Source organism: Nelumbo nucifera, chromosome 8 (assembly GCF_055504915.1).
Source record: "Nelumbo nucifera cultivar China Antique chromosome 8, China Antique-T2T, whole genome shotgun sequence".
Taxonomy (NCBI): domain Eukaryota; kingdom Viridiplantae; phylum Streptophyta; class Magnoliopsida; order Proteales; family Nelumbonaceae; genus Nelumbo; species Nelumbo nucifera.
In genome coordinates this window covers 37,407,024-37,422,186 of record NC_142656.1, presented here as the reverse complement: position 1 = coordinate 37,422,186, position 15,163 = coordinate 37,407,024, and the positions used below count along the sequence as shown (strand labels likewise).

Below are 15,163 nucleotides of genomic sequence, written 5' to 3'. Positions count from 1 at the left end.
AATTTTTCACAAGTTTGGAGGTCTTCTCATGGATTTCCTATGTCCAATGAGGTATTGGGGCTTGCCCGATGTTGCAGTCCCATATTTGGGGCTGACAATTGTTAGATAGTGTATGCCCTTAGATCCAATCAGATTGATGTACATTATGTCATTTATTGTAAATGAATAAAGTGCATAATTGATTCACGTGATTTGGTATGTTTCTGTGTAATACCCTTAAGATAGACACTAATGAGACTCATGTTAGTTTAGAATCTTCACAGCCGTTGGATAGATCTGGGGAGATTTATCTTGCCAAGGCTGACACTGATGTGCTAACAAGTTGGTTGGGGTGGGTTGTCTCAACTGCCAGGGTGAGACCTGAGGTGCATGCAGTGTGGGTTTTCTTGAAACCCTGAACCAGGCTGAAATTCCAGTATTGCCCTGGACCTTGGAGATAGATGGGCAAAATTTGAATGTTACACCTAACCCCTAGACTCAATTATGATACTACACAAGGTGTCAGATTGGGCTGTCTTTGATGTGCCAACTAGGGAGATCCTTAGAGTAAGTCAAAACCTAGTTATGTTGGGACAGTCCGAGAATTCATCTGAGTGGGTAATCATAGTGAAAGGATCAGCTCCTTTATCGAACAAAGTGAATGATCGGGGATGCACTCTCTCTAATGGAAACCTAAACTTCCGACAGTTGATTTCAACCGTTGAAATTTGTTTTTGTAAAATATATTTATATAAAGATATACATATATATTATGTTTTCAAAATGTTTGCAAAAGGTTTTAATTCCCGGGATCCATGTGGGTAGAGAGTGCAGCACTGTTCCTTGCAACCAAGGGAGAGGTCCTCTCTTGTCGGGCAGTGTTTGATCTGTTAGACAATTATGCCCTTTAGCTCCAATCAAATTGATGTACCTTTTTGACATTTATTGTGAATTAATAAAGTACATAATTGATTCATGTCATTGTGGTGTGTTTCTGTGTAATACCCTTAAAATGGACACTTAATGAGACTCATGTTAGTTTAGAATCTTCATAGCCGTTGGATAGATTTGGGGAGATTTATCCTACAAAGGCTGACACTGATGTGCCACCAAGTTGGTTGGGGTGGCTTGTCTCAGCTACCTGGGTGAGACCTGAGGTACATGCAGTGTGGGTTTTCTTAAAACCCTGAACCGGACCAAAATTCCAATATTTCCTTGGACCTTGGAGATAGATGGGCAAAACTAGAATATTACACCTAACCCCTAGACTCGATTATGATACTACACTGGGTGTTGGATTTGGCTGCCTTTGATATGCCAATCAGTGAGATCCTTAAAGGGGCTCAAAACCTGGGTATGTTGGGACAGTCCAAGAATTCATCTGAGTGGGTGATCATAGTGATAGGATCATCCCCTTTTTTGGATAAAGTGAATAATCGGGGATGCACTCTCTCTGATGGGAACCTAAACTGTCGGCAGTTGATTTTAACCATTGAAATTTGTTTTACAAAATATATTTAATTCTCGGGATACATGTGAGTAGAGAGTGTGACACTGTACCTTGCAGCCGAGGGCAAGGTCCTCTCTTGTTAGGTAGTGTTTGATCATTATGGGCTGAGAGGTTAAGTATAAGACCAGTGAGAGTAATACCTGATGGGCTAATCTTGCATCTGCCCATAGTCCTTGGGTTTTCATAAGGTGGGTGGACCCAAGGGCCATTTAGTGTAAATGTTGGGCCCATTAAGAGCCCATGGTGATGAACTCAGGGGTTCATTGTCTCTTACAGTGAATTCGGCCAGGCCTTGTAACAAAGGCTGGGCTGAACCCATGTGGTTGATGTGTAGATCAATGTTTGGGACCCACGCCATACAAGGACAGCCAACTGTGTAGCAAGTTAAGAGGTTAAGTGAGCACATAGACTTAATGGGCCTAAAGCCCATTCGAACTGGCTTAATAAGATTAATTAAATAAGGGGCAGTTCTGGGATTTGGATTAGTAGATAGGATAAGGGATTATCCTTATCCACTCAAAGAGTATAAAACTAAATAAAGATTTTAATCAGGAAACTCCTAATTTGATTAGGAAGGCTAATCTTTATGTGTACATAAGATAAGGGATTATCCTTATCACTTAAATAGAGTCCAAATCCAAATAAAGATTTGGATTAGGAAACACCTAATGGGATTAGGAGAGTCTCTCTTTAAGGCTATAAATAGGAGAGCAGGGTGAACCTCCAAACACACTCACAGTCTGTTGAATTAAGAGAGAAGACAACTCATAGTTTGATTGCTCCTGTCTTTTGCACTTTTCTTCCTGTCTGCCCCTACCCAGTTCGATCTCCACCTGTGGGAGTGATTAGGAATCGTTCTTGATATTTCTTCTTGCTAGAAGAGGCAATTGAAGTTGTGCTCACCAGCCCTTTACTACATTCTTGCTGAAGAATTTGGTTCTTGCTGAAGAGTCATCCTGCTTATTCTGCTTCACCTCACATTGTATCATCTTCAACAGGGAATGTGATTCTCAGATGGGAGAGAGGGAAATTTTTGAAATTTCGCCCAACCTTTCTTCAGGGTTCGCCCATCCATATGATTCATCTCTCATCCCTTCAGTGGTATCAGAGCCAGGTTCAAATCTTGAATCAAATTAAACCGGATCTGGAACTGCACAAATGGGCAGTAGGCATTCTACCCGATTTGCGTAGTTAACATTTTTCTGGGAAATTGGTTACTAGTTTTTGAGGAATTGATCTGAAATTAAATCTTTATAAATCTGATTTATATTTAGAATTGTTCTATATATTTTTCTTGATTTTTTGGTTGTTTGTATGGTGGAGATCGAATTCTTCAATGGCGCAAGAAATCTGCGCACCTACTGTTCTATTCATTCTTGGTCTGTAATTAATTTTTTTTTAATTTTTAGACAGAATGTATAGAAATTTAAATATGATGTAATATTAATAGAAAAATAGGTTCTCTATTTTATTTCATTCGATGATGAAGCAGATTACGTAGAGCAGAAATTTTCGCAGATTTGTGTTCAGCCATCTGTGATTTTTTGGAAATTGCATATTGTGATCTAATCTTTGTTTTGCAGGGTAGCAGTCTTACGAACAACCCTCCTACTAATTCTTGATTGTATTGTATCAATTATTTAATTTTAGATCATCATTCTTGATTTGAATCTTGAATTAAACATCAAACCCTAGACCCATTCAAACTAGATTGGACCAAATTGGTTAGACCAAATCTATGGTTCGATGGGGTTGTTCTCAGCCCTAAAATTTCATAAGGAGTTGATGATTAATTGCAAGATGCAATTTGGTCCACATATGTAAAGCCCAGTTTTAATCTGTTAAAACTGCTTTAGCCCAATTCCGCATAAATGCTATATGGGTCGAACCGCTCTTTGCAGTTCAGCCCATATACCTAGATAATATTATTTGATAAATATTATGGGCTTTAAATGGGCTTTACATATGGGTTTTACAGTTATTTAATTGATTGGATCAATTATCAATTTCATGCATGTGATGTATGAATGTGTGATGTGCTACGTTCATGGGCCATAAGTACTTGGCCCATGCTGATTCGATAGTGGCTCTTGCGCACACCATGGCTGAATGCACATCTTTGCCATGGTGTCCTTAAGATCATTGGATGATCTCCCTTCGTGGTGGGCCCTAATGTGAATAAAATTTATCATATTTTTATCCCCAATTACTCATTCTTTTACAGTGAATTATCACTTAATTGGACTCATTACTCTTGTATATCGATTCAGGGCAAGCAAGAAGGCAATTGGAGGAAAACAATGCTAATCGGATGATTTTGCACAGTTTCGGCACCATTCAGTAATCGTGGAATAACTCTCAACTCCGAACTCCGATTGGGATAATTCAAGATGAAGTGGAAAGATAAGGGAGAATTCCACAACTCTCATGTTTTCGTCTTTCATAGATTCCATCTGAATCGAGGTCAAAATTTGGCCCGAAGTCGGAGAAAATTCGTAGTAAAGCCCAGTTCACAGCTGAAGCCCAATTCGCAGGAGAGCCTTGTAGCGGCTCAAGTTATTAAAGAGCCCAACTCGAATTCAAGAATAAAGAGCCCCATCAGATTTAAATTTCAAATGTAATTCTAGAAGGATAAGAAGATTGAGATTAGATCCCTAGATAAGAGATAGGATAGGATTAGTTCAGAACCAATTAGGACTTTCTAATTTTGAGGATAATCTCCTAAAGGGAGTTGGAAAACAGCCCTTCCCCTAAAGCTAAGCTATATAAAGGGGGGGGGGGGGGTGGATTAGCTTCAGCATTCAATCAATTCAGAAGATCAGTCCATCCATCTAGGAAGCAAAGCAAGAAGGAGTCGACAACCATGAGCGGCTAAGCTTTTCTTTTCTGATTCAAGGGGGATTTTCGATTCAATTGTGTCATCATGAGGTTCTGTGTTTAATTTTAATTCTTGCTTTTAATTCAAGTATTCGTTGATTCTTGTGCATGTTCTTATGGATGTTAATGTTAATTAGTCTGACAAATTAATTAACATTGATCTTTCTACTGCTATCCACAGTTCGATGATCCGTAATTGTCACGAATAGTGGTACAAGTAGCAATTAGGTTATTATCTTTTTGGGTCAATTGTTCGTGACAGCCTTTGACCAATGTATTGGCATGTTTTAACCTAAGAGGAATCAACGGAACAAGATTCGATAATTGCAGCTATCTCAATTATTGTTATTTTGGTTTAACTGTTTTCACAAAGGTTATTGCTATCATTAATTGATATGGAATGCTATCGTACCCAGTCGATTAATGATAAGTGTTGATCGAATGCTGGGTTTGGTCAACTAATTCAGGAAAACACGAGGTTTATTATGGCTATCCTAATAAATCCTAAGGTTAAATACTTGAATTGCAAGACTGCTGAAGTTTACCTATGATTGATGACCAATTGACTCAATTCGAACCTTTAGATCAGAATTCGGAAAGACTGAATTTTCCTTGTTAATTTTTATTTGCTACTTTGCATTAATTGTTATTTTAGAAATTTAATCATTCAAATTTTCCACTCTTTAAATTGCACATTCGGCTGAGAAATTACTAGCTCCCTATGGGATTCGACCTGGTACCACTGTTACTACAAATTTATTGTAGGGTGGGACTAGCATTAATTTTGAGGGCTTCGACAACCCGTCAAATTTTGGCATCGTTGCTAGGGAGCTAATTTAATTTCTTAGCTTTGTACCTTTTGTTTGTGTTAACCTCCTTTGTTTTATGACTCGTGCTTCTCACCAAGGTGAACTAGAATATAACCCTGAAATTGAGAAGAGCACCCATCGGTAGAGAAAGGTGGCGAAACAAAGGAAGGACCGTTCACCTCCACGGGTGAATTCTGATATTGATTTGACAACTTGTGATCGACCCATTTTCGAAGAGGAAGAAAGGATGGCTGATAGGGAAAGAACACTAAGAGAGTTAGCTGCGCCAATCATGAATCAACAGCCTTTATGCATAATCTATCCCACTCTCGAGGTAGCTTTTGAACTTAAATCGGGTTTGATTCAATTGCTTCCTATTTTTCATGGCTTTCCAGGTGAGGACCCTCATATGCATCTTAAAGAGTTCCATGTCATCTATTCGAGCATGAAACCCTAGGGTATGACTGAGGATCAGGTAAAACTTATAGCTTTCCCTTTTACTTTATGAGATAAAGCCAAGGGCTGGTTATATATTCTTCCTCTTGGTTCAATATGTACATGGGATGAGATGAATAGGATGTTTTTAGATAAATATTTCCCTGCATCGCGAGCTACAAATATTAGAAAGGAGATTTGTGGGGTTCGGCAGTTTAGTGGTGAGACACTATACGAGTATTGGGAAAGGTTTAAACAACTCTGTGCTAGCTGTCCACACCACCAAATACCTGAACTGCTATTAATCCAATACTTATATGAAGGACTCCAACCTATGGATAGAAGTATGGTAGATGCAGCTAGTGGAGGAGCCTTGGTCAATAAAACACCCGAAGCGGCTAGGGAGTTGATTTCCAACTTGGCCGAAAATTCCCAACAATTTGGAGCAAGAACAGATGGTGCTATCAGATGTGTTAATGAGGTAAGCCATTCTAATTTGGAGAGTCAAATATCTAATCTAACTACTTTGGTTCGTCAATTGGCTGTATGGAAATTACAAACAGCAAGGGTTTGTGGTATATGCTCGATTCCTGGGCATCCTACGGATATGTGCCCATCATTACAAGATGGTTCGATGCAGCAAGTTAGTGCCGTAGGAGGATTTCCGGGCCAACCTCAATGCAAGTATGATCCCTATTCTAACTATTACAATCCTGGGTGGAGGGATCATCCCAATCTGAGCTACGGAAATCTAGGAGGACCACAGAGATTCTAGCCCCAAGCTTTAAACAGACAACCTCTAGTTCCAGCACCTACCCAAGTTCAAAATCAACCCTCAAGTTCAGGTATGTCTTTTGATGAGATAGTTAAGGCTCTAGCGACTATCACTCAACAATTCCAATAGGAAACAAAGGCCAGCATCCAGAACTTAGGGAACCAAATCAGTCAACTTGATAGACGGTAGTCAATCCCAAGGAGAATGCGAGTGCAGTGGTGCTGAGAAGTGGGAAAGAATTACAGTCACAGCCTACTTCACCAAGGAAAGAGGACAAAGAGTAGAAAGAAGAGGAGGAACAAGTATCACATGAGAACTCCCATAAGGTAAAACCCGACCCCCCTCTACCTAAGATGTCTACTTCCATTGTGCCACCACTTCCTAGTAGGTTGGAAAAATCTAAGAAAGAAGAGTACGAGCAAGAAATCTTGGAGACCTTTAGGAAGGTGGAAATAAATATTCCCTTGTTAGATGCCATCAAGCAAATCCCCAAATACGCAAAATTTCTGAAGGAGTTGTGCACTAACAAAAGGAAGCTAAGAGGAGATGAGAAGGTAAAGGTTGGGGAGAATGTGTGAGCTGTCATCAAGAGGACCCTACCGGAAAAGCGTGCTGATCCAGGTATGTTTACTTTACCTTGCGTGATTGGCAATAAAAGAATTGAGCATGCCATGCTAGATTTAGGTGCATCCATCAATGTCATGTCATACTCAATTTATTGTGCTTTGAATTTAGGTCCATTGAAAGAAACTAGGGTTGTCATTTAGTTAGTTGACCATTCTAATGCTTACCCTGAAGGGATTGTTGAAGATGTTTTGGTGCAAGTTAATGACCTTATATTTCCAACCGACTTTTACATCTTGAAGATGGAGGAAGATACTATCACAAGTTCAGCCCCACTTCTATTAGGCAGGCCATTTATGAAAATGGCCAAAACCAAAATAGATGTGGATGAGGGTACCCTCTCCGTCGAGTTTGACGGCGAGATTGTTAAATTTAATATTTTTGAGGCAATGAAGTACCCCAATGAATGTCATTTGATTTGTTCAATTGACATTGTTGACTCAATTGTGCAGGAAATTTTTGGGGAAGGGGATATAAATGAGGAGCTCGAATTGAGTGCACAATTGAATATGAAGGAAGAGCTAGATTCATCATATGAAGCTTCGAAACTGATAATGGAACAAGAGGTAACAAATTCTAATATTCCATCATCATCTTCTCATAAGAAATTGTTGCCTTCTGTTTTGCAGGCTCCGAAGTTAGAGCTGAAGACCTTGCTAGATCACCTTAAGTATGCTTACTTGGGTGACAAAGAAACATTGCCAGTAATCATTGCAAAAGGGTTGACTGATGATCAAGAGGCACGGCTCATCAAGGTTCTGAAAGAGCACAAGGCGGCAATTGGTTGGACCTTAGTCGATATAAAAGGGGTCAGCTCCTCAATCTACATGCACGGAATTCTTTAGGAAGATGGTGCCAAGCCAGTCAGAGAATCGCAAAGGAAGCTCAACCCGACAATGAAAGAAGTGGTAAAGAAAGAAGTGCTTAAGTTACTAGATGAAGGGATAATCTATCCGATTTCGGATAGTAAGTGGGTGAGTCCAATACATGTTGTACCCAAGAAAACTAGGATCACTGTGGTAAGAAATCAAAATAACAAACTAGTCCCAATGAGGGTACAAAATGGCTGGCGTATGGTGATTGACTTTTGGAAACTTAGTTTAGCCACTAGAAAAGACCATTTCCCCTTGCCCTTCATAGATCAAATGTTAGAAAGGTTAGCCGGCAAGGCATTCTTTTGTTTTCTTGATGGATTTTTAGGTTATTATCAAATCATTATTGCTCAAGAGGACCAAGAGAAAATGACTTTTACTTACCCATTCGGCACTTTTGCCTTCAGACGGATGCCTTTTGGTATGTGCAACGCTCTAGGTACTTTTCAAAGGTGCATGATTAGTATATTTTCTGAATTTATTGATGTTAGACAGTTTATGTATGCCCTTAACTTCAATCTGATTTGATGTACTTGTTATTTAGTGGAAATAAATAAAGTGCATGTTTTGATTCATGTTGTTTGGTTTAATTCTGTGTAAAACCCTAAAATTGGACATTTATAGAGATTCATGTTAGTTTTAAATGTTCACAGCCGTTGGATAAGTCTGGGGAGATTTATCCTGCCAAGGCTGATGCTGGTGTGCCACCAAGTGTTGGGATGGCCTGTCTCAGCCATCAGGGTAAGACCCGAGGCACATGCAGTATGGGATTACTTGAATCCTTGAACCGGACCAGATTTCCAGTCTTGCCCTGGACCTTGGAGATAGATGGGCAAAACTAGAAAGTTACACCTGACCCCTAGACTCGATTATGACACTTCACTAGGTGCTGGATCAGGTCGCCTTTGATATGCCAATCAGTGAGATCCTTAGCGGGGATCAAAACCTGGGTATGTTGGGGCAGTTTGAGAATTCATCTGAGTGGGTGGTCATAGTGACAGAATCAGCCACTTTGTCGGACAAAGGGTAATGATCGGGAATGCACTCTTTCTGATGGAAACCAAACTGCCGGCAGTTGATTTCAATCGTTGGAATTTTGTTTTGCAAAATTAATATACTTATATTATATGTACGGTTTCAAAAATGTTTGCAAATGGTTTTAATTCCCGGGATCCATGTGAGAGGGAGGTGAGGCGCTGTTCCTTGCAGCCGAGGGAGAGGTCCTCTCTTGTCGGGCAGTGCTTGATCATTAAGGGCTGAGAGGTTAAGTGTAAGACCATTTAGGATAATACCTGATGGGCTAATCTTGCACCTGCCCACAGTCCCTGGGTTTTTATAAGATGGCTTGGCCAGGGACCACTTAATGTAAGTGTTGGGCCCATAGGGTCCATACGATGGACTCAAGGGGTTCATTGAGCTTTTCAGTGAATTCGGCTGGGCCTTGTTTTAAAGGCTGGGCCGAACCCATGTGGCTGGTGTGTAGATCAATGCTTGGGTCCCACGCCATACAAAGAAGCCCAACTGGGCAGCAGATTGCAAACTAATTAAACACTGAATACTTAATGGGCCAAAAGCCCATTTCGAACTGGGCTGATATGATCACCCAAAAGATGGGGCGAATATGAGATTAATGTTAGTGAAAAGGATGGGGCTTTTAACCTTATCCACTCTGGGAGACCAAATTCAAATCAGATTTGAATCTGGTAACCTCCTGATAAGATCAGGAGTAAACTAACTTTATCTGCAGATAGGATTAAGATGATCCTCTATCCAGATACTGATTTGGATTGGGATAACTCCTAATTAGGAGGTTTCTTAATCAAGAAGAAAAGAGGAGAAACCCAAAAAAAGAAAATACATCAGATTTCGAACCATCCTTTGGATACACAAGGGATACCTTCTGCGATTTTGAGATAAGATCTCATACTCTCCAGAAAAGAGAAAAAAAGCAGTTCAACTTTTTTTTGTTTTGGTTCTCTCCTCCTGCCGTCGCCATCTGCCATTGCAAGATTGGATCTTTGCAAGAAAAGAAAGTCATGAAATCTGTTCTTGACATCAGTCTTGCAAGAAAGACTGAAAAGGTTACAGTGTTTAGTTCTTCCAGAGGATTCTTGTGAAGGATCCTGTGTGTAGGATGCACCCTGCTGGTTCTGTTCCATCCACAGCTGTGTCATCTTCAGCAGGAACGGATCTTGGAGCGTTCTTTGGGCGTGAACACCAACTTTGGGAGATAGTGCTTCTCCGGATTAGGTATATTCCTCCCATTTACCTTTTGGTACAGATCTGGTTTGATTATGGTTCAAGTAGGATCCTTGAATAATATATTCTAAATTTAGGGAATATGATTCCCAGTTGGGAGAAGGTAGGAAATTTTTGAAATTCGCCCACCCATTCCGCAACCTTTATGGCGTCCATTGGATGGATCCTACCATTCTTTCAATTGAGAAGTGCATTGAAGTGTTCATGGATGATTTTACTGTCTATGGTGATTCGTTTGATGATTGTTTAGATAATTTGAGTAAAATTCTGGATAGATGTGTTGAAACTAATTTGGTTTTGAATTATGAAAAATGCCACTTTATGGTAAAGGAAGGCATTGTGTTGGGACATGTTATCTCTGCAAGAGGCATAGAAGTCGATAAGGCAAAGGTTGATTTAATTGTGAGTTTACCTTACCCTACAAATGTTAGAGAAGTGTGTGCTTTTCTTGGACATGCAGGTTTTTATCGTAGGTTTGTCAAGGACTTTTCAAAAATTGCCCTGCCATTGCCCAAATTGCTTCAAAAAGATGTGCATTTCGACTTTGGGGATGAATGCAAGGAAGCATTTAATAAGCTCAAGAATTTGCTGACGATTGCACCCATTATTCAACCACCGGATTGGAACTTGCCCTTTGAAATCATGGGCGATGCAAGAAACTATGCGGTAGGAGCTATTCTAGGTCAACGGATTGATGGGAAGAGTCATGTCATTTACTATGCTTCAAGGACGCTGAATGCTGCACAATGCAACAACAAAACCACCGAAAAGGAGCTATTAGCAATTGTTTTTGCTTTAGATAAATTTCGATCATATTTGCTTGGCTCTAAAGTGATTGTGTTTTCTGATCATGCAGCTTTGAAATACTCATTGGAGAAAAAGGAGTCAAAGCCGAGGCTGATACGGTGGATACTTTTGCTCCAAGAGTTCGATTTAGAAATTAAGGATGGAAGGGGAGCTGAAAATTCGGTGGTGGACCATCTAAGCAGGTTGGTAAAAGATGAAGACTCCTCACCCATCTCTAAGCTTTTTCCTGATGAGCAATTGTTCCAAATAAAAGATATAGTCCCTTGGTATGCTGATATCGTGAATTACTTAGTTACTGGAATTTTGCCTAGTTATCTTAGCAAGTCGATGAAGGATAAAATCAGGTATGAGGCAAAATATTATGTTTGGGACGAACCTTATTTGTGGAAATTTTGCTCTGATCAAGTCGTTAGGAGATGTGTCCCTGAAAGTGAACATATGTCGATTTTGAATTTTTTTCATAATTATGCTTGTGGTGGTCAATTTGGGCCAAAATGAACTGCTAGGAAGGTCTTAGATAGTGGGTTGTATTGGGCAACCTTATTTAAAGATGCATACTTGTTCTGTAAAAATTGTGAAAGATGCCAACGAACAGGTGCATTATCTCACAGAAATGAGATGCCCCAAACCCCCATTCTTATTTGTGAAATTTTTGATGTTTGGGGTATTGATTTTATGGGACCCTTTCCTTCCTCTTGTGGTTTAGTTTACATACTTCTGGTAGTTGATTATGTCTCAAAATGGGTGGAAGCAAAAGCCACCAAAACTGATGATTCTAAGTGTGTTGTAGGTTTTATCAAATCTAACATTTTTAGTAGGTTTGGTATTCCTCGAGCCATCATAAGTGATCAAGGGACCCACTTTTGCAATAAAGCCGTTGAAGCCTTGCTGAAAAAGTATGGGGTGCATCACCGACTCACCACTGTCTATCACCCCCAGACAAATGGACAAGCTGAGGTTTCCAATTGAGAAGTCAAGTCCATTTTAGAAAAGACGGTGAGCCCGGGCAGAAAGGATTGGAGTCTACGTCTAGATGACGCACTTTGGCCATACCGAACCGCATATAGAATACCAATAGGGATGTCTCCCTATAGGTTAGTTTTTGGCAAATCTTGTCATTTACCAGTTAAAATCGAGCATAATGCATATTGGGCGATCAAATGTTTCAATATGGACATAGAAGAAGCTGGCAAGGCAAGATAGCTCCAATTACAAGAATTGGAGGAGTTACGGTTAGAAGCAAATGAGAATTCGAGAATCTGCAAAGAGAAGAACAAGTTGTTCCATGATAATTTGCTTTTAAGGAAATAGTTTATGGTTGGTCAAAAGGTGTTATTATATAATTCTCGACTCCAACTCATGCCAGGTAAGTTGCGTTCTAGGTGGATGGGTCCATTTGTTTTTACTAATGTGTTTCCTTATGGTGCAGTGGAGATCAAAAGTCTTGATACAAATAAGGTTTTCAGAGTGAATGGGCATAGATTAAAGTTGATCCATGAGGATGAAAATGTCTCCTCCTTGGTAGACATCTCATTGGATCTCCCTCATTATTCATCGAATTAAGAAAGCGAGAAGGATGTTGAGCATAACGACGTTAAACAATTGCGCTTGTGGGAGGCAACCCATTGTGTTTAATTATTTTTGTCCAGTTATTTTTATTGTTTTCAATTTTAGGAACACGGTCGTGTTTAGCAGCTGATTTCACACTGGAAGGATCTCAACAAGGCTTTCAGGGAAGTTCCCTTAAATCCTTCTATCGTACGCATAGTCATATACATTGGGGACAATGTATACCTTAAGTGTGGGGGGATTAGGGGAATTTGACAGTTTCTGGGGTAACCCTAGCATGCTTCGATCGTCACTTTTTAACCTTGCTTTTTAAAGTTTCTGCTCCCTAGAAACTTATTTTTGAATAATTTCAAACTATCATGAATTATGTGCTTAGGTTGAATAGACAAGATAGGATGCAAGCATGACTAACTGAAATTTTTGGCTACATAAGGTACCTCATTATTTTAAATGATCAATAGGCAAGATTCAATACAAATTTAACCCTTATGAGCATTTGATTAATTTTCGCCTAAATGTCTGTCAAACACGGTTTGATTATTCTAGAACTTGATGTGTTAGACATGTTGAGACCACGTTAATGAGTTCATGGATCGGAATGGTGATGCCCTTGTGATTCTTGTGCAAAAAAAAAAAAATCGTGACTAGTGTGAGATGGAGCATAAAATGCACTCACATCTAGAAGCAAAAGAAAAGGGTGAGATGGAGAATAAATGCACTCACCCCTAGAAGTGAAAGACAAGGGTGAGATGGAGCATAAAATGCACTCACCCCTAGAACCCCAAGCCCCATTTCACCTTTTGATGCATTGAACTCATGCTTAGTGGTGGAGATGTGATAGATAAGAAAGCTTATGGTAATACCATACCTTGTTTGACATGAGAGACTAATGACACCTCAAAAACAGAGAGAGGATGTTTGAATCTGACTGCATTTGATTGTTAAAACAATGAGTGCCTATTTTAGTCCAAGAATGATCAGACGGTGGAAGGCTTGTTTCCTTGACTGTTGATTTAACTTGGAATCATGAGGAATGGTGATTTGAGGTTAATCCTTGACAAGTTCAAGGGGAGAAGGAAATGAAAAATGGGAAGATTATTAAGTCCGGATTAAAGCATGCAAAAGGACAGCATCATGTTGAGAGAGAATTTAAAAATCAGTAGGTTTGTTTTGTTTTTGCTTGAGTTTTGTCTTGCCCAAGGACAGGCAAGGTTTAAGTGTGGGGGGATTTGATGTGAATAAAAATTATAATATTTTTATCCCCAATTACTCATTCTTTTACATTGAATTATGAATTAATTGGACTCATTACTCTTGTATTTCGATTTAGGGCAAGCAAGAAGGCAACTGGAGGAAAACAAGGCTAATCGGATGATTTTGCACAGTTTCAGCAATATTCAGTAATCGGGGCATAACTCTCAACTCAAAACTCCGCTTGGGATGATTCAAGATGAACTGGAAAGATAAGGAAGAACTCCATAACTCTCATGTTTTGGATTTTCATAGATTCAGTCTGCATCGAGGTCAAAATCTAGCCCGAAGTCAGAACAAATTCGTAGTAAAGCCCAGTTCACAGCTGAAGCCCAATTCGTAGGAAAGCCTTGTAGCAACCCAAGTTATTAAAGACCCCAACTCGAATTCAAGAATAAAGAGCCCCATCAGATTTAAATTTCAAATGTAATTCTAAAAGGATAGGAAGATTGACATTAGATCACTAGATAAGAGATAGGATAGGATTAGTTCAGAACCAATTAGGACTTTCTAATTTTGAGGATAATCTCCTAAAGGGAGTTGGAAAACAGCCCTTCCCCTAAAGCTAAGCTATATAAAGGGGGGGAGGGGGGACTAGCTTCAGCACTCAATCAATTCAGAAGATCAGTCCATCCATCTGGGAAGCAGAGCAAGAAGGAGTCGACAACCATGAGCGGCTAAGCTTTTCTTTTCTGATTCAAGGGGGATTTTCGATTCAATTGTGTCATCATGAGGTTCTGTGTTTAATTTAAATTCTTGCTTTTAATTCAAGTATTCATTGATTCTTGTGCATGTTCTTATGGATGTTAATGTTAATTAGTTTGACAAATTAATTAATGTTGATCTTCCTATTCCTATCCATGGTTCGATGATCTGTAATTGTCACGAATAGTGGTACAAGTAGCAATTAGATTATTATCTTTTTGGGTCAATTGTTTGTGACAGCCTTTGTCCAATGTATTGGCATGTTTTAACCTAAGGGGAATCAACAGAATAAGATTCGATAATTGCAGCTATCTCAATTACTGTTATTTTGGTTTAACTGTTTTCAAAAAGGTTATTGCTATCATTAATTGATATGGAACACTATTGTACCCAGTCGGTTAATGATAATTGTTGATCGAATGTTGGGTTTGGTCAACTAATTCAGGAAAACATGAGGTTAATTATGGCTATCCTAATAAATCCTAAGGTTAAATAGTTTAATTGCAAGACTGCTGAAGTTTACCTCTGACGATGACCAATTGACTCAATCCGAACCCTTGGATCAAAATTCGGTAAGACTGAATTTTCCTTGTTAATTGCTATTCGCTATTTTGCGTTAATTGCTATTTTAGAAATTTAATCATTCGAATTTCCCACTCTTTAAATTGTGCATTCGGATGAAAAATTACTA

General features: G+C 39.3%; 1 pseudogene; it reads left to right on the top strand.

The window, feature by feature from the left end:
* LOC148789878 (uncharacterized) overlaps positions 1 to 15,163 on the top strand; it is an 80,391-nt pseudogene that overhangs the window by 20,972 nt on the left and 44,256 nt on the right.